The sequence below is a fragment of the Schistocerca americana genome, chromosome 7 (assembly GCF_021461395.2).
Source record: "Schistocerca americana isolate TAMUIC-IGC-003095 chromosome 7, iqSchAmer2.1, whole genome shotgun sequence".
Taxonomy (NCBI): Eukaryota; Metazoa; Arthropoda; class Insecta; order Orthoptera; family Acrididae; genus Schistocerca; species Schistocerca americana.
In genome coordinates this window covers 566,984,887-567,008,370 of record NC_060125.1, presented here as the reverse complement: position 1 = coordinate 567,008,370, position 23,484 = coordinate 566,984,887, and the positions used below count along the sequence as shown (strand labels likewise).

The following is a 23,484-nucleotide window of genomic DNA, read 5'->3' as shown; positions in this document are numbered from 1 at the left end:
AGCTGTTGACCGCCAATCGTTACAAAAATGTTTGGTTAATAGTAGAGAAGTAGTATTGCTGCTCCTATGTATTGCTAATCCTATGTGTTAACTTTAGGTGACCATTCGTGTACAGCATTTGTTGCTTTCTTGGCCAGATTGCCAGCACCTTGTTTATTGTTCCATCTCGTCTTCCTCTTCCTGTTTCTATTACGTGTCACTGTTTTTGTTGTCGCTGCCAGTGTTGCTGTCCATTCTCTGGAGATTGTTGTTGTGTTACATACAGGCATATCAGATATGTCGTCCCAGTAGCTAGTCTTCATGTCTTGTTTTTGAAATACTATTTGTCAATACGTTTAGTTGTGCCTATTGTTTTTTTGTCTCTTATTGCTGTGTATATGTCTATGTCTATTTCTGTACAGTGTAAGTATAGTGCATGTCTATTGTTCGCGTATTGCCGGTACGAACCTTCGTCCCCACATGTGCATGTATGTGCCTGTCTCAGTTTCATGCGGTTTAAGTGCGTGAGATGAGGCTATTGCCAACACTGCCGATAATTTTAATACAAGGGGTGATCAACAAGTTTCCGTTAGAGACCACTGCGACAGCGTATCTCCAATGTAGCGCGACTCCGATGACGGTATGTAAGAACCGACGTGTAGGCAAGGGATTAGTATGACGTTTATGTCTTTCTGACGTGTGTGCGGTAAATGCGGAAACGAGAACTACAGCGACGTTATTACTTAATACGCCCAAACAGAACCAACGTGCTGTTACTCTTTTATCGGCTGCCGAAGGAGAAACACCAATAGACAACATCGGAGAAAGAAGAGTGTGTATAGGACAGCATGTGCGCTGAAAACCACTGCTGCGGAACAGTGCATCAAGTTTCATGATAACGCACGTCCCCATACCGTAAATGTCGTAACTCAGAAGTTACGGCCGCGCGGTCTCGGGCGTCTTGCATGGGTCGCGACCCCCCCCCCCCCCCCCCCCCCCTCTGGAGAATCGAGTTCGCCATCGCTCCAACGGGCATGGGGCTGTGATGTGTTATCCTTAGTTTAAGTTCGGTTCTGTAGTGTGTAAGTTTAGGGACCGATGACCTCAGCAATTAGGTCTCATAAGATCTTACCACAAATTTACAAAAATTTCACAAGCTCAAGTGGGAGACACTCGAGCGTCCGCCCTATTGTCCTGATATCTCCCCGTGCGATTATCATCCCTTCAGTCCCTTAAACAAGGCCTTGAAGGGTCGATGACTCTTGCCGGACGAGGATGGGCAGCAGGCAGTTGCGGACTTCGTCACGCAGCAGGACAGACACGGTGTTTCACAAATGGGTTCATTCAAGCCGGTGCGCCAGTGGGATGGTTGTCTTAGTTCAAATGGCTCTGAGCACTATGGGACTTCTGAGGTCATCAGTCACCTAGAACTTAGAACTACTTAAACCTAACTAACCTAAGGACATCACACACATCCATGCCCGAGGCAGGATTCGAACCTGCGACCGTAGCGGCCGCGCGATTCCAGACTATAGCGCCTAGAACCGCTCGGCCACCTCGGCCGGCTGATTATCTTAGTGTTCACTACGATTCTACGTGGTTAGCATATAGGTTCTGGACCGTGAGGTCTTCAAAGAGATCCTTTTTAATCTCACTTTATATCTTTCTCTCCCTTTTTGAATGTATATACACGGAAAATTTATAGAAAGATTATCAACGCTACCTCCGTCGTCATAAGCAGCAACTGCTGCAATCGAATCGGGTACCACACATTAGGCCGTCGCTGACAGTGCTACATAAAACAACACTTCTCCAGAGGACCAGACGGCACAAAAACTGGACAGTAGGTGACTGGAGGCGTCTGGTGTGGTTCTCCGTTTTAGGATTTCAACTGTTAGCGAATTATGCAAGACAAGGAAACTACCGACAGAACGACAATGACTTTGAATCGGTTTTTGTGAAGGAAGAATTTCAGGCAGTACGTGGCTCTGTGATGCGCTGAGGAGGACGCCCACGGGGAAGACAGGCCGTGGTGGGCACGTCACATCACGTGACACTGCAGGTCTTACGAGTGCAAGCAGCCGTCTCCGGCCAGCAGCGAGTAACTGTTCCAGCCGAGTTTAATAATTCCTGACTGCGCATTCAATGCATGGAGGCGCTCGATACCACAAGACAAAGTTAAGATCTTTAATGGGTACCTTCTCAATTACATACTGAATTCTCGTGGGCCTTGCACGGTGGCGGACAAGTCGAATAGTGTGACGTCACCACTTCGTTGCGGGCCTCCTATTTCTCGTGGGCCCGTTTGGGGATGTATTTCGTGTCATTTATTGGGGCCACTGACTTAGGTTTAGTGTGAGTGTCAAGCCGTGGTTTCGGTCAACATTCTCGAAGAACAAAGGTTTTCTCTCTTTTACATCTTCGTCGTGAGTACACTATGGACACACCGGCCCTCCAAAAGGACAACGGTGTTTCCAGAATGAGATTTTCACTCTGCAGCGGAGTGTGCGGGACCTTCCTGGCAGATTAAAACTGTGTGCCCGACCGACACTCGAACTCGGGATCTTTGCCTTTCGCGAGCAAGCGCTCTACCAACTGAGCTACCGAAGCACGACTCACGCCCGGTACTCACAGCTTTACTTCTGCCAGTACCTCGTCTCCTACCTTCCAAACTTTACAGAAGCTCTCCTGCGAACCTTGCAGAACTAGCACTCCTGAAAGAAAGGATATTGCGGAGACATGGCTTAGCCACAGCCTGGGGGATGTTTCCAGAATGAGATTTTCACTCTGCAGCGGAGTGTGCGCTGATATGAAACTTCCTGGCAGATTAAAACTGTGTGCCCGACCGAGACTCGAACTCGGGACCTTTGCCTTTCGCGGGCAAGCGCTCTACCAACTGAGCTACCGAAGCACGACTCACGCCCGCTACTCACAGCTTTACTTCTGCCAGTAAACAACGGTGTTGTTTACAGTGCCATGCCCTAGTCTGACGTACACTCAATAATCATAGCACTTTGACTGGCCCGTTAAACCATCCGAAGTTAATCCCACCCAAAATATCTGGGACTGTTTATAGAGAAAGCTGACGAAGCAAAGCTATCAACATGACCACATTTGATTCATCTACATATATCTACATATGGCATACATGAAGAAATTTATGGACTATCTTCCTTGCTGAACTGAAGCAATTACGAAGCCTGCAGGCAGCCTACACGGTACTAGCGTGATGTCGCGCCAGAGGAACACATTTTTGATCCGTTTTCTCAGAACAGAAATTTGTTTCATTTTATCTATTCATAAAGGAAAGAATTAACAACTGTTTCAGAAAAGCTAATATCATTACTAAGCCTGCCGGGGTGGCCGAGCGGTTCTAGGCGCTTCAGTCGCAGGTTCGAATCCTGTCTCAGGCATGGATGTGTGTGATGTCCTTAGGTTAGTTAGGTTTAAGTACTTCTAAGTTCTAGGGGACTGATGACCTCAGCAGTTAAGTCCCATAGTGCTCAGAGCCATTTGAACAATTTTTAATCATTACTAACTTTCAAACCAAAGAAAACTTGGGGAATAGGTTATGACATAAACCTCGGAAAAAGTACGACAAATACAGAGACTCTCGAGCATGTAAAATAAACTACAACGATTGTGAAAAATTTTTATGTAAGACAAACCAGGAGGAGCTGATGATAAGATTTTCAGAACACTCCTACGATGGAGGATATAGCGCAATAACTACATGCTTACAAACGCAGAAACATACGTTAGGTTGCATAAGTGAAAGCATGATAGGCAGCATAGTTCATCAAAAGGATATGCCTTAAATATATTGGAATATCTTTATAATTTCACCCATAAAAACAGAGCTCCACAAACAGCAGCAAATTAAGTCTTAGCTGGTTTTCTGAAATGTTTCAGGATCAGCTGGAGTGAAATGTGACGAAAGAACGTGCTCTGCTGCTGTTGACTGGACCTCCTCGCCTCGCATCTGCAGATCCGGCGGATCTGCCGCTGGCTGCGCTCCTGGGAGCAAGTTGGAGCTGCCTCCCAAAATATTTTAGGTATCAGCTTGTTTTTTGCAAGCTGTTTTAGAATTATACAAATTTTACTACACTAAATGACCAAATGTCAGCTCATAACCTATAGTTTTTATATGTCGGACATGCGTAATTTTACGAACTTTTATAATTACGACAGAATGTCACGGCAAATTATATTTAATACCAAGGGTTTATGCGGTTGATATATAGATGTGACAGTAAAGCAGATTCAACGAACACTAGTTGTCTTACTTAGATGAACTCCATATGAAACTACTGCTGCCATATGGAAAGATAATTTTTATAATGTACCCATTTAAATCGCGTTCCTCAAATTAATAAATAATAAAATAATAAATAATAAAGAAAAATAAATCATCGTCCACCGCTATAGGAATATATATATATATATATATATATATATATATATATTCCGCAGGTTTTTACAAGTTTGGCAACTGAATTAAAAAATGAAGTATATATATTTTTTTTCTTTTGCAACTTTACACTGTCTAACAAATATCTCTCGTTCCTAAGTTCCTTTAATCTTGAAACAAATTGTCAAAATTATTAGCTTGTTGCTGTGCTCACTCGCGCGACTTGGCTGAAACGGGGAGCAGCAAGAGACAAATCGCACTTCATACCTTTAAGGTACTCCAAAGAAATCGAAAGAGATCGTACTAGAACGTCTTGTATATCACCCTCTTCTCATTTCCATTTCCATCCCTAGGTTCAATATGTGTATTTTACTCTCACAGTACTTTTACACAAAAAGTAAGCCACGTACGCCGGACGGGGTGGCCGAGCGGATCTAGGCGCTACAGTCTGGAACCGCGAGACCGCTACGGTCGCTGGTTCGAATCCTGCCTCGGGCATGGATGTGTTTAATGTCCTTAGGTTAGTTAGGATTAATTAGTTCTAAGTTCTTTCTCGTTGTCACTGTTTTACAAATATTTCTGTCCTCTGCGCAGAACTTCTTCATTCCTTACCTTATCAGTCCACCTAATTTTTAACATTGTAGCATGACATCTCAAATTCTTCGATTCTCTTCTTTTCCGGTTTCCTCACTGTCCAGGTTCCATTACCATGCAATGCTGTGCTCCAAACTTAAATTCTTAGAGATTTTTTCACCACGTTAAGGCCTATGTTTGATGCTAGCAGACTTCTCTTGTCCAGGAATGCCCTTTTTGCCAGTGCTTGTCTGCTTTAGATATCCTCCTTTCTCCGTCCGTCATTGGTTATTTTGCTGCCTAGGTAGCAGAATTCGTTAACTTCATCTACTTCGTGACCATCCAGATTGATGTTAGGTTTCTCGCTGTTCTCACTTCTGCTACTTCTCATTACTTTCGTCTTTCTTCGATTTACTTTCAATCCATATTCTGTAGAAATTAGACTTTTCATTCCATTCAGTATATCATGTAATTCCTCTTCACTTTCACTCAGGTTAGCAACGTCACCAGCGAAGCGTGTCGCTAATATCCTTTCTCCTTGAGTTTTAATTCCACTCCTGAACCTTTCTTTAATTTCCATCATTGCTTTCTCCGGCGTACAGACTGAACAGTAGGGGCGACAGACTTCATCCCTGTCTTACACCCCTTTTAATCCGAGCACTTCGTTCTTGGTCGTCCACTCTTATTATTTATCTCGGCTCTTGTACATATTGTATACCCGTCTCTCCTTACAGTTTTTCCCCATTTTTCTCAGAATTTCGAACATCTTTCACCATTTTACATAGTTAAAAGCTTTTTCCTAGGTCGACAAATGCTATGAACGTGTTCTGATTCTTCTTTAGTCTTACATCCATTACCAACGGCAATGCCTCTCTGGTGCCATTACCATTCCTGAAGCCAAACCGATCGTCATCTAACATATCCACAATTTGAAAATAAAAATTAAAAAGAAATGCTTGCTTGATGCGAAGCGATCGCTGTTTTTCTTTGAGGCTGAATTTCAAGCATCTGGAAATCCAACTTTACAGACGCTTCCTCGTCGTAACGCTGTGGAACGACGCATTCAGTTCCCCGTCAAGGGTCCTTGTAGACCCGGGAGGTCGAGATGGCATCGCTTGACACATAGCTGCGGTGTGTCCCTCCCTTCACGGCAGCCAAATCGAGCGGAGTCTGGGGGCCGCGCACGGGGGCCACTTGCAGCTCGACTGCGCGGCACTTGTCTGTCACACGGCAGAATGACAGCCGGCAGAGAGCGCCTTTGTGTCGCGGCGGTCCCCCACTGCCGAAAGCAACAAGTGGCCCGCGAAATGTCAACCGCCGCGCGCTCCCCCTGCTCTGTTTCACCGCCGGCAGCAGGGGAGAAAAAGGAAGAAAAGGAGGGAAAAAAGGCGCAGGAGGAAAGGGCGGCCAAGTGAGCAGGGGCGGTTGTCACAGATAACGAGGGTGGCCCGTGTCACACGGGGGCGGCCCGCTCGCCCTCTGCGACCTGTCTGGTCTCCCCTACCGCCCCCGCCTCCCTGAGATGAGTGCTCGTGGAGACCACCAAACAAGATTGGCTCTTTCAAGCCGCTCTGCTCAATAGGCTAGGTAACTGTTGACTCTTCCTGCCAGATTAAACTGTATACCGCGCAAGGTTTCGAATCCGGACCCTTGGCTTTCAGGATCATCTTCTTCATCAACATGTATTCACCGGAACTCACGTTACAGTGCATGGAGAAGTGCGCATTGTACCAAAATCATTGATTCTCTACGAGGGCAAATGCACTAAAAAAAATGGCTCTGAGGACTATGGGACTTAACTGCTGAGGTCATCTGTCCCCTAGAACTTAGAACTACGTAAACCTAACTAACCTAAGAATATCACACACGTCCATGCCCGAGGCAGAATTCGAACCTGCGACAGTAGCGGTCGCGCGGTTCCAGACTGTAGCGCCTAGAACCGCTCGGCCACTCCGGCCGGCGCAAATGCACTATTCTACAAGCGTTTGTACTTCCCCTAATTCCTGTTATCTTACTAGCATGATTCCTCGCGATATACAGGGTGCGTAAAAAAATTTATATATACTTTGAACTGTCATAGACAATTTATTTCCCGTTCCACAAGGTTGAATATCTGTAAGAAAGTAATGTTATGTTCCTTCAACAGGTGGCAGCAGTAGAAAGGAAGTAACTGCAACATGGCGGACGTGCGTTTGAGCTTTGAAGCGTGGAAGCAGATAATTAAGTGGCACTGGAAGTTTGAGAATGTAGCTGCGGTTCGAAGACAGTGGAGAAATGAGTGTGGTACAGAACCACCTTCAAGGTTAACAATTACACGTCTATGAGGCAAATTCGAAATTCATGGAACAGTGTGTGATGTGCATAAAGGTCGATCAGGGCGACCTCGTACAGCTACAAGAGATGATTCCACAACTGCGGTCTTGGAACTGTTTCAGCGTTCGCCTCAAAAATCTTCAAGGACGGTGGCACGTGAGAGTAATGTAAGTGCTAGTAGTGTGCTACGCATTCTGAAGAAAGGCAAATTTCGTATGTACATTCCAAGGCTAGTGCAACAGCTAATTGACGACGATCCAGATCGAAGGTTAGAATTTTGTGAATGGGTTCAGGAGATGGTGAGACTTGAACGGGGATTTATGGGTACCATAATTTGGTCGGATGAAGCCCAATTCAAACTCAATGGAACTGTCAATAGGTACAATTGTGTGTACTGGGCTGAAGCTAATCCTCACATTGCAGTTGAAAAGGCTGTGACTTTGCCTGGTGTAAATGTGTGGTGTGGTTTGTCTGCGAGGGGACTCATTGAGCCTTTCCGCTTTGAAAGGACTGTTACTGAAGAAACGTACCTAAGAATGCTTGCTAACTCCATATTCCCTGTCATTAGTGCATTATACGGTAATGCTGAGTTTTATTTCCAACAAGATGGCGCCCCGCCGCGCTATCATAGGGACATACGAGCATACCTGGATCACAATGTGCCAGGCCAGTGGATACGACGCTGGGAACCAATCGAGTTTCCTGCACGCTCCCCAGACCTCACGCCGCTGGATTTCTTCTTATGGGGCACAGTAAAAGATGAGGTGTACAAACGTAAACCACGTAACCTGGACACACTTTGGAATGAGATTCAGGCGGTGTGCGCAGAAATCTCATTCGACACTTCGGTACGATGTACGGAATCAGTGGTGACTCGTACTCAGAAATATATTGATGCTGAAGGCCACCAGTTTGAACATTAATCACATTTGCAAAGTACATTTACTTTTCCAATTTCAAATTTTCTATGACGCTTCAAAGTGTGTATACATTTTTTTGGCGCACCCTGTATGTATTGAAGCGCCAAAGTACCCGGTATCGAAATGTAGGCATGCATATTAAAATACACAGATATGTAAACAGGTAGAATACGGCGCTGCGGTCGGCAGATTTAAGTGAGTTTGAACGTGGTGCTATAGTCGGCGCAGGAGCGATGGGACGCAGCATCTCTGAGACAGCTATAAAGTGGGCATTTTCACGTGCGACCGTTTCACGAGTGTGCCGTTAATATCAGGAATCCGGTAAAACATCGAATCTCCAACATCGCCGCCGCCGGAAAAAGATCCTGCAAGAACGGGAGCAACGACGACTGAAGGGAATCGTTCAACGTGACAAAAGACCAACCCTTTCTCAAATTGCTGCAGATTTCAATGCTCGGCCATCAACAAGTGCCAGCGTGCGAACCAGACAACGAAACATCATCGCTATGGGATTTCGGCGCCGACTGCACTAAACAAAGCTTTCGGCATCTCCTGGGCTCGCCAACACCAACATTGCACTGCTGATGACGGGAAACATGTTGCCTGGTTGGATGAGTCTCTTCTGAGTTTGTATCGAGCGGATAGACCTTTGCGGGCATGGAGGCAACATCATGAATCCACGGATCCTGCATGTCAGCAGCGGACTGCTCAAGCTGGTGGAGGCTCTGTAATCGTGTGGGGCGTGTGCATTTGGTGTGATATAGGACCCCTGATACGTCTAGATACGACTCTGACAGGTGACACGTAAGTAAGCATACTGTCTGATCACCTGCATTCATTCATGTCCATTGTGCATTCCGACGTACTTGGGCAATTCTAGCAGGACAATGCGACACCCAAAACGTCCATAATTGCCACAGAGTGACTCCAGGAACACTCCGCTCACTTTGAACAGTTCCGCTGGCCACCAAACTCCACAGGCGTGAACATTATTGAGCATATCTGGGATGCCTTGCAACGTGCTGTTCAGAAGAGGTCTTCATACCCTCGTTCTCTTACGGATATATGGACAATCCGCCAGGATTCATGGTGTCAGGTCCCTCCAGCACTACTTCAGACATTAGTCGAGTCAATGCCACGTCGTGCTGCGGCCTTTCCGCGTCCTCGCGGAGGCCCTACTCGATATTAGGCATGTGCACCAGTTTCTTTGCCTCGTTAGTATATACATATATATTTACTTTACTTATATCAGCACTTGTCTCTGGCTTGCAATACGTTACAAATTTAAATCGATTACGTCTACTATATTTCCTCCAAGGAACACCGGCTGATTTATCAGGCCTTAAACTAAATGGACCTAACTTATTACTACATGCTAAACGCACTTTCTCCAATGCACCCTGATCTTCAAATATTTTTTGTTAGCTCTGTCATCAAGTGTTAATCGCTCCACCCTAACATTAATTCTATAGACATACGTTACAATCTTGTTAATAATTACAGAGTCATATTTATTAGAAAAAAACTTAAATTCATCAGTAATGTCATAATGTTTCAGTGTAGTAAAATTATGGGCATTGTCGTCGTATTTCTCAGTGGCTCCCATTTTTCCGTATTCAAAACGAACAACGAACAGCGGATGGTCCTGGAACTCCGAGTATGTGCGCTGGCAAGCGCGACGACGGCACCTCCCATCCGTCGTCAAATGCAGATTGTGAAGCGTCGTCACCATTCCGATGCTCCGGCGAAGCAACAGCTGTGTAATGTTGGCCACCTTGGGTCTGTTGTACACTACTGGTAGCAGTTTCATAGTCTCTTCTTGTGTATCCCAATGCGGTACGCACGTTGTTCGCCATCCTTTATGCTTTAATATACATATATATATATATATATATATATATATATATATATATAACGAAATCGGATCCGGAGCCTATATCTAACTGTAATGACTCCGCTTTGTCATTTAATGTGCGTCTTCGTCGATGGGCGGAACGTACGCAATATATTGATTATACCGATTCATTTCTTGTCAACAATTGGTCGCGTATTAGATTTATAGAGAAATACTTTGAATCATTTCAGGCGAAGGAGTGCATTGTACGCGCCCTTTCCGAGTGTCACCTAAAGTATAATGGTTGGGCGGGCCGCGTGGTCCGGTGGTAAAATGAGGCCTTTCGGTCCAAAGACGCTAGTATGGCCAATTCTAAGCTATTATTCCAGTTTCGAGTCCTTATCAAAGAGGTGTGAGGACACGTAGCACTTCCGCAGGCATCGTGAAGTCAAGATTACACACATTTCGGTGTACGTTAAGGGATTTAAGTAGTCATTCTCCCCAAGCTCCACACACACACACACACACACACACACACACACACACACACACACATATATATATATATATATATATATATATATATATATACCTCTTTGATAAGGACTCGAAACTGGAATAATAGCTTAGAATTGGCCATACTAGCGTCTCTTGAGCAATTTTTTTAGATACCTTTTTGTTTCCCACCCTGCCAAAGATATCTAAGTCGTCCATTCGCCTTCTCTGAGTGATTTTACATGACCGTCCCATTTCAAATTGCTTCTTAATATCACGCTAAGATACTTATGATATGTGAAACGTTCAAGTGTTTCGCCGCTGACCTCATAGTTAGAGTGAATTGTGCAGCTCATGGGATAGTTGCTGTGTGAGCGTGACGCGATGCGGCTCGGGAGTGGGAAGTGCTGTCTGCCTGCCTCACTTAGGTGGTGTTCATCACAGAAACGATATGCAAACTGGCGTAACCCATATATTGCCTTAACCCAGCAAATACAAGTCACAGAAAATGAAAGTGCTCTGCGATTTCAAAACCATTGAACGTTAATGAGAGGAATTCTCATCAATTGTTTGTCATTTAAATTAATCAAATTTCCTAAAACACGTATGTTCTTCAGAATAGAGGCACATGTTTTACAACGGAAAGCCTCACAACATGGTTATGCAAAATAAATCTTTCACAATTATTTATTGTTTATCGTTTGACCTAAGTTGTTTTGGGGCTAAAGAAAACTAGGAAAACAAATCAGTTCTTTTAAATAATAGATTTATTTTACCTAAATTGGTTCACAACTAAAGTGAATATTTTCTGGAAAATGAACCAATAACGTGTAAGTGGGCTGCTTCTGTGTTGGCAGCGCTGTGTAGCGCTTTACATTGGATCTCTGACTGTGCTTTCTTTATAAGAGACTCTGTGGCAGGTTGGACTCGTTGTTGGGTTAGTCGTCAGCAGTTATGAAAGTACGGTTGAGCAGCTAGAGGTGAACAGCCAGCAGTGATGGATGTTAAAGGTGAGAAGTGTCCGCCCCGATAGCTGAATGGTTGCCGGCACGGCAGCTCAGCGTGTTCGGTCAGAGGGTTCAGGTACTCTCTGTAATAAAAAAAAAAAAAAACTGAGTGAACGGATCAACGAACAACCTGAACGAGCGTCATCAGACGTCCGCCACCAACGAAGTCAACGAACAATATAGAACAAAATTGTTGAGGTCATCTTTGGACAGAGCCGCTCAAAGTCAGCAAGTCAAGCTGCTATGGAAATGAGATTGTCACATCACACAGTAATGACCATTAAAAAAAAAAATGGTCAGCGTGACGAATTGCCGCCCTCACGGGCCCGGGTTCGATTCCCTGCTGGGTCGAGGATTTTCTCCGTTCAGGAACTGGGTGCCTTGTTGTCTCCATCATCATTTCATCCCCATCCTGCGTGCAGGTCGCCCAATGTGACATCGAATGTATTAAGACCTGCACAGGGGCGGCCGGACCCGTCCCGTAAGGGGCCTCCCGGCCAATGACGCCTAACGCTCGTGTCCATTTCCAACGTGAGAAGTTAGCACTGATGGAGGATAGAGGTCTGAAGTGTTAGCGTAGGCTAACGACCTGGAAATATCCGACTTGGAGACTGAAAATTACTCATGATTATACATCTTTGTAATGGATGTCACATAATTAAGGTAAAAAATACATTATTTGGTTTGCAACAAAATCTAACCATATGACTATTAGTAGTTAGTGGCTTTAGTAGTTAGAATCTTTTATTTAGCTGGCAGTACTGACGCTCGCTGTATTGCAGTAGTTCGCGTAATGAAGATTTCTGTGAGGTAAGTGCTTAATGGAATGTATAGGTTATTGTCAGGATTTCTTTTTAGTCAGGGCCATTCTTTTGAATTAATTATTTGAAGTCAGGTTATCTTTTTTTGAGCAGTCAGACTGCGCTGCGCTAGGATATTATTGGTCTTATTCATTCAGCAATTTAATACGGACACACACTTGTGAATAAAGAAGTTTCAACAGTTTCTTATGTAATGTCCAGATAAGAGACAAATTCTCTGCAGAAATATAGTAAAGTCAATTTCCACAAATGAATGCACGTTTATGTACCCAAAATTACAATAAATGATAGTTCGAGCAAAACTCACTCGGGACAGACTGGTCTGCTAAAAACTGGAGGATACCTGTAATTGAACAAACGACTGCTGTAGAACCGCGATTGGCTTACTAAATCCTGTGCAGCTCGCAACTGCAGGTTAAAATTGGATCCAGGATCTAAACAAGTACGGACACGGTAAAAGCAAAACAAGTTGAGGAATTTACCCCGAAAATCGTGAGCTGCTCAGACGAAACACTAGTGGTGGAGAGGTGATACCTAATGGGTCGATTCAGTGTAAACTGTCAGGCTGGGACCCTTCGCCTCGCCCTCTTGGCCACGCTACCTCGAACCACCAACTCCACGACTGCTCCCAGGAAACTAGCGGCTGAAGTGGAGGATTTACAGCGTTCGCCACGGTGACGATCAAAAATTCCTCTCAACACGCTGAAACGCCTGAGGAGCCTGCCAAAACTTCACCGCGATTGCTTACAGTATGCCCATTAATTGCCCAGAGGTTGGTACAATGTATGTGCTGTGGCACCACTCATTGGTTCAAACATCTGCGCTACAGTGGTATGCAGACGACCCTTGTGACTGGCTGACATCATCAAGACAGTTAGGTTCAAGAATTTTCTCACCCTGAACACGGCAATATGTCGATTTTGCATAGTTGCTGCCACCGACAGGAAATGCACGTTCGTCGCACCAGAAATGCTTCGGGGACGTTAAGTCGTTCAGCTTTCTTCGAAGATCGTGCCGCCTCGCGGACAACGGAATTCAGCTAGCGTGTGACCACAACATTTCTGTGAACCAGCAGCCAAGGAGGAAGATCCGTCCCCTAATCATAGCGCTGCGACAACCTAGGTCCTTCACTGTACACTCACAGACCTGCCCCAGCCGAAGGCAATTCACGATTCTTGCACCAGAGACCACTAAGAATATGTTTCTCTGAAGCACAGTTAAGAATCCTAATCTGTCAGTTTCATTCGTTATCGAAAAGTGATATATGTGAAAGTGCCGTCACAAGATACTATGAGGTACTTTTATTATAGGTAATGTTTTATAGTTATCTATGAGGGGCAGTGAAATGAAAACGAGGCAGGCGGAAAAAGTAAGCAAACTATTTATTAACTGAAAAGTACTCGCATAACTTTTAATAGGTCTGTCCCATAGTGAGACAAGATCGTCAGTGCCCTCCTGGAAAATGAAAATGTTTGTGACTGCCTACGGAACTATGATCGTATCCAGGTATGCAGCTCATCGTCCGAAACAAATCGACGGCAACGACTGTTCTTTTCAGAACTCCAAATGTATGGAAATCGCTTGGAGAGAGATCTGGACTGTGTGGAGCATGTGCAAGGGTTTTCTAGTGAAACTTCTGCAGCGCAGTCGAAACAACTTTGGAAACGTGTGGGCGGGTGAAGCCATCTCCATGTCCCGGGTCCAGAAGGGCTCGTGTCAGAGAACTGAACCTGTCGTTCAGCAGAATTCCGATGAGGATACATCTACAAAGTTGAATTCACACAGAGCAAGAATTCAGTCTTAGGGGAAAACAGTGGTTATCTTGCGAAGCATTCTTTGTCTGTACTTAGCTTTTATCTCTAGGTGACACAATTGGTGTCACACCCCATTTCGATTTCCTTGTAACTCATCATCTTATGATCTATTTTTAAAAAAGAAAAAGAATGATAGTAGAATTTTGTGGATAAAACCGTCTAGACTACTTAATATACACAATGTCATCAAAAGTATCCGGTCATCCCTACGGAATGCGAAACTGACCACTTGATGTGACGAGAGGCAGATCCGCCAGTATGAAAGTTGGCGGGGAGTATTGTGTTGCCAGTAGAGAAGAAGTGACAGCGGAGTGGGTCTATCTCAGTGACTTCGGAAGTGGACTGGTAACTGGATGTCACCTCAGTAACCAGACCATGACGGGCGTGGCGACACTTCCTCCAGTCGACTTCGGTGATGTCAGGGTGAAGTGGAAAGCTAAGGAACAATGAAAGATAAATCAAGATGAGGCACGCCTCATGTACTGACAGACGTGGACCGTCGACCATTGGGGAGGGTCGCTGTTAAAACGTCACACTGAATCAACGTAAGGAATCCAGTCGTGAGGTGCGAACTGCAGTGTGATACCAGCAGTCCAGGTAGCAAGATGACTGTCCACGGGAAGTTAAATACATGGCTATTACAAATGATTGAAGCGATTTCATAAATTCACTGTAGCTCCATTCATTGACATATGGTCACGACACACTACAGATACGGAGAAAAACTCATAAAGTTTTCTTCGGCTGAAGCCGCACTTCAGGTTTCTGCCGCCAGAGCGCTCGAGAGCGCAGTGAGACAATATGGCGACAGCAGCCGAGAAAGCGTATGTCGTGCTTGAAATGAACTCACATCAGTCAGTCATAACAGTGCAACGACACTTCAGGACGAAGTTCAACAAAGATCCACCAACTGTTAACTCCATTCGGCGATGGTATGCGCAGTTTAAAGCTTCTGGATGCCTCTGTAAGGGGAAATCAACGGGTCGTCCTGCAGTGAGCGAAGAAACGGTTGAACGCGTGCCGACAAGTTTCACGCGTAGCCCGCGGAAGTCGACGAATAAAGCAAGCAGGGAGCTAAACGTACCACCGCACTTCCATCATGATGTTCGGCATTTCTTAAACAGGAGATTGGAAAACCGATGGATCGGTCGTGGTGGAGATCATGATCAGCAATTCATGTCATGGCCTCCATGCTCTCCCGACTTAACCCCATGCAATTTCTTTCTGTGGGGTTATGTGAAAGATTCAGTGTTTAAACCTCCTCTACCAAGAAACGTGCCAGAACTGCGAGCTCGCATCAACGATGCTTTCGAACTCATTGATGGGGACATGCTGCGCCGAGTGTGGGAGGAACTTGATTATCGGCTTGATGTCTGCCGAATCACTGAAGGGGCACATGTCGAACATTTGTGAATACCTAAAAAAAACTTTTTGAGTTTTTGTATGTGTGTGCAAACCATTGTGAAAATATCTCAAATAATAAAGTTATTGTAGAGCTGTGAAATCGCTTCAATCATTTGTAATAAACCTGTAGAATGAGGCGCAACGACCGAGTAGCTCCTCATACGCCACACATTTCTGAAGTCAATGGTAAGCGTAGCTTGATGATGTGGATGACTTGAAAGGATTGATGGGAGTTATGAATCATGTTTTAGACTTTGGCAATCCGATGGACGTGATTTCGTTTGGCGAATGCCTGGAGAACGTTACCTCTTATTACTGTAGTCCCAACAGTGCCGAAAAGAGGGATGGTTGCGCGGTATGGGGGTGTTTTCCGTGATTAGGGTGCGGTCCGCATTTTGAGTTTAAGAAAGAGCTAAGTGCGGAAGGATATGAACACATTTTACAACATTGTGTACTGCGTGCAGTAAGGAACACTCTGGAGATGATGATTGTATCAGCATGGTAATGCACCCTGACGGAGAGCGTGGCAACAGATTGCGGACAACAACGTTCCTGAAATGGACTGGCCTTTCCGGAGTTCCGACCTGAGCCCAGTAGAACACCAGTGCCTTACATCACTGCCTTATCTGGTTTCGGCTTTTGAAGAAGAAACGGTTGTCATTCCTTCACAGAATTTCAGACACCTCGTTGAATGTATACACATTAGAATTGAAGCCGACATAAAGAAGAAGGGTGGAAACATCCTGTATTAATGTCCAATACTAGATTTAAGGAAACCTTTGATCAGCTAGTGCAAACTGCAATATATTATCAGAAATTCGTTTGTCACTGAACTAAATGGTATGTAGATCTCCAGCTTACCCTAAATACGTATTACATCTTTGCGTGGATTGTACAATGGTCATGGATAGATGGTAGCTTAAATTCGCGAACAACTGTACGAGTGTTCACTTAAAGCTTCTGCGTTAAAAGGCTGTGGCCGATGTACACTAAAGAGTCAAAGAAACTGGTTCACCTGCCTAATACTGTGCAGGGCCCCTGCGGGCATGCAGAAGTGGCGCAACACGACGTGGCATGGATTCGACTAATATTTGAAGTAGTGCTGGAGGGAATTGACACCACGAATCCTGCAGCGCTGTCCATAAATCGATAAGAGTACAAGAGGGTGGAGATCTCTTCTGAACAGCACGTTGCAAGGCATTCAATAATTTTTATGTCTGGGGAGTCTGATGGCCAGCGAAAGTATTTAAATTCAGAAGAGTGTTCCTGGTGCCACTCTGTAGCAATTCTGGACGTGTGAGATGTCCCATTGTCCTTCTGGAATAGCGCAAGTCCGTTGGAATGCACAACAGATATGAATGGATGTAGGAGATCAGAAAGCATGCTTACGTACTTGTCACCTGTCAGAATCGTGTCTAGACATGCCAGGGATCCCATATCACTCCAACTGGACACGCCCCACACCATTACAGAACCTCTACCAGCTTTAACAGTATCCTGCTGACATGCAGGGTCAATAGATTCATGTGGTTGCCTCCATACCGGTACACGTACATCCGCTCGATACAATCTGAAACGAGATTCACCCGACCAGGTAACATGTGTCGAGTCATCAACAGTCCAATGTCGATGTTGATGGGCCCAGACGAGGCGTAGAACTATGTGTCGTGCAGTCATCAGGGGTACTCGATTGGGCCTTCGGCTCCGAAAGCCCATATCGATGACGTTTCGTTGAATGGTTAACATGCTGACACTTGTTGATGGCCGAGCAGTCGGCCGTTGTGGCCGAGCGGTTCTAGGCGCTACAGTCTGGAACCGCGCGACCGGTACGGTCGCAGGTTCGAATCCTGCCTCGGGCACGGATGTGTGTGATGTCCTTAGGTTAGTTAGGTTTAAGTAGTTCTAAGTCCATGGAACTGATCACCTAACATGTTAAGTCCCACAGTGCTGAGAGCCATTTGTACCATTTTATGGCCGAGCATTGAAATTGTAAGTAGGCTGTTTAGGTTTTTATGTTGGTAATGCCACGTAGTGCTGTGTATGAAAATCGCTGATTGCGCTGTGTGCAGCCTGTGGCTGATTGGACTCATTGTTGGAATATTAGCTAGCGTTGCGTTGGGCTATTGCATGTGAACAGCGTGTAGCCTTGGGCTGTTGGAGGTGAGCCGCCAGCAGTCGTGCATGTGGGGAGAGAGATGCCAGAGCTTTGAGAGGTTACTATGAGTGGACGATCTGGACGTGTGTCCGTCAGAAAAATAAAATTAGTAAGACTGGATGTCATGAACTGATATATCTATTTTGACTTTTGAACACTATTAAGGTAAATACGTTATTTGTTCTCTGTCGAAATCTTTCATTTGCTGACTATGCCTGTCAGTAGTTAGTGGCCTCAGTAGTTAGAATCTTTTATTTAGCTGGCAGTATCAGCGCTCGCTGTATTGCAGTAGTTCGAGAAACGAAGACTTTTGTGAGGTAAGTGGTTCATGAAAGGTATAAATTATTGTTAGTTAAGGCCATTCTTTAGTAGGGAATATTGAAAGTCAGACTGTGTTCCGCTAAAAATATTGTGTGTCAGTTTAGTGACGATCAGAATAAGTAAACAGAGAACTGTCTGAGTACGTTCAGTTTTGCTCAGCTGTTTGAAAGTCAAATAACGTAAGAGTGTTTTGAGTACTGTCATTCTTTACATTCAAAGGAGAAGTTTCAAAATCTGCAGTAATTTGCTGGAAGGGCTGCACTTCCGTCACGTTGAATAATTCTTTTCAGTCGTCGCTGCTCCCGTTCTTGCAGGATCTTTTTCCGACCGCAGCGATGTCGGAGATTTGATGTTTTATCGGATTCCTGATATTCACATTACACCTATGAAATGGTGTACTGGCAAATCCCCACTGCATCGCAACCTCAGAGGCGCTGATCTCTCGTTCGCCGACTATAACACCACGTTGAAACTCACCTCATAGCCTCCCACTGTAGTAGTAGTAACCGATCTAACAGGTGCGCCAGACACTTGTTGTCTTGCATAGGCGTTGCTGAAGGCAGCGCTGTATTCCGGCTGTTTACATATCTCTGTATTTGAATATACATGCGCCGGTCGGTGTGGCCGAGCGGTTTTAGGCGCTTCAGTCTGGAACCGCACTGCTGCTACGGTGGCAGGTTCGAATCCTGCCTCGGACATGGATGTGTGTGATGTCCTTAGGTTAGTTAGGTTTAAGTAGTTCTAAGTTCTAGGGGACTGATGACCGCAGACGTTAAGCCCCATACTGCTCAGAGCTATTTGAACCATCTGAATATGCATGCCCATACAATGTACTCTGGCGCTTCAGCGTATAAAACTTTCTTATAAAGTTTGCTCTTTAACAGTTCCTCCTAACTGTAGGAATGTTTGTCGTGAGTCAGATTGGATGACTACTAGGGGTGCTCGTGTCCGGATGACCGTCACGTTCGCAGGTGGCCCGCAGGTTTTCGACTCCCTGCCGCCCTTCAGCTCTGGGAGCGGCGAGCCTTCCAGAGTGCGAGAACCCGGCCCTCCGCGAGGCGCCGCCGTCTGTCCCAGCCGCCGCCACATGGGACCGTCCGCTGCCCGCCTGTCGCTCCCCCAGCCCAAACACGGTCCGCGGGAGCCCGTAAAAACGTCACCAGCGGCGCGGCGGCCGTGTCAAATCCTCGACACACAGCCCATTAAGCGCTTCTGGGAAGAGCCGCGCGGCACCACTTCAAACGCGGCGAGACCAAATTAAATTCCCCCACCTGACACGCGCGTGTCACATTATTAAACGATCAAAATTCTGGGTAACGGGGGTCCATTGACACGGCGCCGGGGACGTGCTCCCGGACAATGGCTTCTCCGGAAAAACGGCGGTGCCCGCGGCGAGGCGCGGCGGCGCACCGCTCTTCCACGGGCGGCGTCCTCCACTCTTCTCTTCTTGCGGCGCGCCGGCGAACGGTCCCGCCGCCTCCTACTCCTCGTGTCAATTGGAAATTGGATCTGGCAGCAGCCTCGGAGCAGAGAGCATCCCGCCCGCTATTTTTCTGCGGCCAGTGTTTGTTAACAAGAATGAGACGGCGAGTTCGGCGGCAGGAGCGCCGCGACGGGGGCCGCGGCGGAGAATGGAACTGCGCTGAGCCATTACTGGCGGTTCGTGGGAAGCTCGAGGGGCGTACAGTTGCTCCTGGAAGCCGCCAGTGATTGGCGCCGGTGCCCAAGTACGTACCGGGTTACGACACGTTAACGAGAATCCGACCCAACTTTATTTCCTCTCATTAGTTGACGCTTTTTGTCATTGTTGTTATCCATACACGCCGCATTAAACAGTCTGACTGCTGTTACAGAGTGTTAGCCCGTGTAGCGGGCCGATGGCTCAGTGGCAGAGTGCCAGAGTATGAATTCAGATGGCGCGTGTTTCGTCGTCTGTCACTCCTTGGATGTTTATCTGTCACTTAACACTTCTTTCACCTCTGCCAGTGATCGTTAATGTCAAACTAAAATTACATAGTGCATCCGAGTCCACGTTAAACTGCAGGTCTCTGTAAATGGCTGCGTAAATTGGTGAAAAGGTCGCAGGAAGAAAACGGCACACCACCTCCACTGTGGTGTTCAGCAAACTTCCATATTTCTATATTTTCAGAAGGTTTGCGACACCGTTTGCCACAAACGGCTTCTAGACAGTTGCGTTTCCTGTCCAGCAGGTCACAGTTTGTAGTAACCTAGTGGATCAGAAGTCACGTATATTTCGTTTCTCAAGTAAGCGTTATAGACCCTCCCCTAATCTTATCTATATGTATTACTGAGTAAAAGTCTGCCGTTCCGTGTTTCTGTCTGCACGTGGAGGATAATCTCAGCAACTACTGTAGGGATCTTGATACTGTTTTCATTAATAGACTGATTCACAAGGATGGTTCAAATGGCTCTGAGCACTATGGGACTCAACTGCTGTGGTCATAAGTCCCCTAGAACTTAGAACGCCGGCCGCGGTGGTTTAGCGGTTCTAGGCGCTCAGTCCGGAACCGCGCGACTGCTACGGTCGCAGGTTCGAATCCTGCCTCGGGCATGGATGTGTGTAATGTCCTTAGGTTAGTTAGGTTTAAGTAGTTCTAAGTTCTAGGGGACTGATGACCACAGATGTTAAGTCCCATAGTGCTCAGAGCCATTTTATTTGAACTTAGAACTACTTAAACCTAACTAACCTAAGGAAATCACACACATCCATGCCCGAGGCGGGATTCGTACCTGCGACCGCAGCGGTCGTGCGGTTCCAGACTGTAGCGCCTTCAACCGCTGGGCCACTCCGGCCGGCTCACAAGGATGGTTTGTGCGTATTATTAATAGTTATAGCAATGATAAGTGACTATGTAATTTATGTAACGTTACCAGTTCTACATTTAATTGGCGTTTGCAATGACATCTCGAAGTAGCTGAAAAAGGAATCAAGTAACCAGACACCACAAATTACGGAGATCACCGAAGGTTGACCAAAATATGTAAATGTCTGTAATAGTAAGATGGCCCATCGGTACCGAGCGACATCCGTCTGATGCTCTGTCAGTGGCTTCAACACATGCAACATGGACTGGCATAACAGCAGCGCATGGCTCTCCAAGCCGGTACTGCTAAAGCTCCTCAGTTATCTTCGCGAGGCTAAATGCACGCTCTTCGAATTCTTCCACGAAGGAAACATCCCTGGCACTACTGGGATTCGAACCCAGATCATCCGCATGGTAGTCAGCCACGGTGACGCAGACGAACATATGTATCTATGCATACCACAAATTTAAGTCCCCCTCTGTGTTAATCTGTCTCTAAGTGAAGTGAAATATCATGAACGACTATAGGGATTTTGATACGGTTTCAACTGACAAACAGACTGATTCAAGACGAACGCTTGCGTTTATGAGTTATTACCGTTACACCAACCAAGTCGTCCGCTCATAGATACATTGTGCTACACGTTCGGAGCTGGGGGCAGGTCGCCAGTATAAATTTCAGGGTGGTCAGAAACGGTACGAAAAGCTTGTAAAGGTGTTTCAGGGTGGATTGTGCTGAGAAATAATTGTTAACAAAAATGTTTATGCGATACAGTGGACCTATTGTACTCACTTTAACTGTAACCCCTATAAAATATGACATCAAAGTTTTTAGGAAGTCTGTCATTGTGATACATCACATTGCACTGTGATGGTATGTTAATTGTGAATAAATTCAAATACATAAGGGATCGAAATTCCTTTACAGGAACAGAATATTAAACAAGAAAGAGAAATCGCAATATATCAAAATGGTGAGCCTATTCCACCCAGCCAACAGGCTACTACCCCCGGTGTATTTCAGTGTCAAAATCAAAAGTATTTATCATAAGTAAACCTTTTTCGCCCCTTTCCACCCACATACCCCTCGAAAAAACCGTGAGCACATTTTTGGCACCTCATCTAGAGGAGCTGGTTGTTTAATATCTTCCTCGGTCCATGAAGCACTGGCGTTTTTCCTTTTGTATGTACGGATCATCTGATAAGAAACCAAGAAACGTGCTCTCCAGAATTTCGCAGTATAACATCAGTTATTCTAATAATTTGACAGAGGGGGAATATCTGCACATGTACGGGGCGAAATCGCCCCATGTGCAGACATTTCGAAAGACACGGCAAATCAGATTTGTGTGACGAAAGCCAGCAAAGTTGATACACACACACTGCATAACCCGCGTTCTTATACAAGCAACAGTAAGATTTTCAAATTTCAGATTATTGTCCATGGTACACCTTAATATGTTAGGTTGTATTCTTTAACTGTGGCAATAACCCATCACAGTTCGCTTACATCTAGAGTTTGTTCTCCTATCCTGTAAGTAATGTAACAGAAAACACCCTCACGGCAAACATATGCGGTGACACACAGGCACTGGTGCACACTGAGGGCAAAACGACCCTGTCTCTGTGAGGATCTAGCGCACTACTGCAACATTTCTTATTTCAGGCGGATTAGCCCCGTGAGTGGAATAGCTCCGCTGCAACCTACGTTGCGCCGTTGCAGAGTTAATTAGCATTGAAGTTAGCCAATCAGACCGTTGTACCCTTAAATTCAAGCGGCCCTCGAGATACAGTCAGGAGCAGCTGTTCTCGTATCGTCGATGACAGCGCACGAGATTTCTCAGCCTTTGGATCCGATCCTTACTACTGTCCCACGCCCAGTTTTACTATCGCTCTCTCTCGGTTTTAGGAAACCAATCATGGAACACGTTTGTCAAGTTAGTTAGTTAAATGTTCCATAGATCATTTGAACGATTCCTGTATCTTAATCATGCTGAACTAGACAGTTTAAAAGATATATATACGCGATTAGAGCTAAAATTAATGAACAAATTGTCTTTTTATTCCTACTCATGTAACTACACTTCAAAACAAAGCGATTTTTTTTGTTTTTATTGTATTTTCTTTTATTTGTTTGGTCAAATGGCTCTGAGCACTATGGGACTTAACTCCTGAGGTCATCAGTCCCCTAGAACTTAGAACTACTTAAACTTAGCTAACCTAAGGACATCACACACATCCATACCCGAGGCAGGATTCGAACCTGCGACCGTAGCGATCGCGCGGTTCCAGACTGTAGCGCCTAGAATCGCTCGGTCACATCGGCCGGCTTTTGTTTGTTTATTTCGTTTCGTTTTCAACTGGCTAGCAGATTTAAGTAGAAATACTTCAAATGAAACCGTCTCTGGCGGGCCTCTTTAAATTTGCGCGCAATGGCGTGATCGGTTAACTTCGGTGCTCATTAACTCTGAAACGACACAACGTATCGAATTTTTTTCTTAACAGTTATTTCTGAGTACAACCTACCCAGAAACACCTTACATGCTTGTCTGACAGGTCACCTCGTAATTATGAAACAATCTGAGCACCCCCCTTTATACGGTTTGCACATG

General features: G+C 45.5%; 1 non-coding gene across 1 annotated transcript; it reads right to left on the bottom strand.

The window, feature by feature from the left end:
• Positions 1 to 2,816: 2,816 nt before the first annotated feature.
• Positions 2,817 to 2,891, bottom strand: Trnas-cga. Its single transcript has one exon. It is a non-coding gene; the product is annotated as a tRNA-Ser (tRNA).
• Positions 2,892 to 23,484: the final 20,593 nt, after the last annotated feature.